Here is a 996-nt window from a genome sequence, read left to right as displayed (position 1 = left end):
ACACACACACACACACTCTCACACACAGAGACTCTCACACACACACACTCTCACACACAGAGACTCACACACACACACACACACACAATCCTGTGTTAAAATCCCTGTAATGTGTTCTGAATGTCTGGCTGCTGGTGAAAATGTAACCCGTCTGGAATCCCAGGGAATCACCAGAGGAACGACTGTGACACTCACTGAGGGAATTCAGGATCGTAGAGAGTCGGCTGGAGAATTCCTGCAGGAAAAACTGAACAGAGACAAAGATGAGCTTAAAATGATGAAGCGATAGTTAGTTGACGGAGGAAATCTAAAAATATGAGTTAATGAGGTTTCCTTCTCTGTTTCTGTCAAATTCAAATTCAAATAAGCTGCATACATCAAACTGTAGATTGTATTGCCAAAGCATTTATAGGAGCAAGAAAAGAACAATAATAATGAACAAAAGATGAAAATGAACTCTCTCTCTCTCTGTTTCTGTCTCTCTGGATTGATTCTCTAACAGGTGGCTTTTATTTCCCAGATAATGATGAAAGCTTCATTGTGAAGTGTAGCTGGAAAACAAATTAATAAATATAATAAATAATGCCATAGTGAAGATGTACAAATACTGGAAGGTTTGTGTGAAGAAAATATCATTAAACACAACGGTGTCCTCAACATGATAGAAAAATGAATGTGTAGAATAATATCCACTAGCGTTTAAAAATGTGGTTGGTACGATTTTAAAAATATTTTTAAGTCTCTTCTGCTCATCAAGGCTGCATTTATTTGATCAAAAACACTGTAAAAACAGTGAAATATAATTCTAATATAAAACAGCTGTTTTCTATGTGAATATCTGTTAAACTGTAATTTATTTCTGTGATCAAAGCTGTATTTTCAGCATCATTACTCCAGTCTTCAGTGTCACATGATCTTCAGAAATCATTCTAATATGCTGATTTGCTGCTCAACAAACATTTCTGATTATTATCAATGTTGAAAACAGTCGTGCTG

General features: G+C 35.7%; 1 pseudogene; it reads right to left on the bottom strand.

Moving 5' to 3' along the window:
* The window catches only part of LOC107709404 (endothelin-converting enzyme-like 1), a 53,478-nt pseudogene that overhangs the window by 5,687 nt on the left and 46,795 nt on the right, over nucleotides 1-996 (bottom strand).

The sequence above is a fragment of the Sinocyclocheilus rhinocerous genome, unplaced genomic scaffold (assembly GCF_001515625.1).
Source record: "Sinocyclocheilus rhinocerous isolate Xijiao unplaced genomic scaffold, SAMN03320098_v1.1 scaffold3493, whole genome shotgun sequence".
Classification (NCBI taxonomy): Eukaryota; Metazoa; Chordata; class Actinopteri; order Cypriniformes; family Cyprinidae; genus Sinocyclocheilus; species Sinocyclocheilus rhinocerous.
This window is presented reverse-complemented; position numbering and strand designations above follow the sequence as displayed.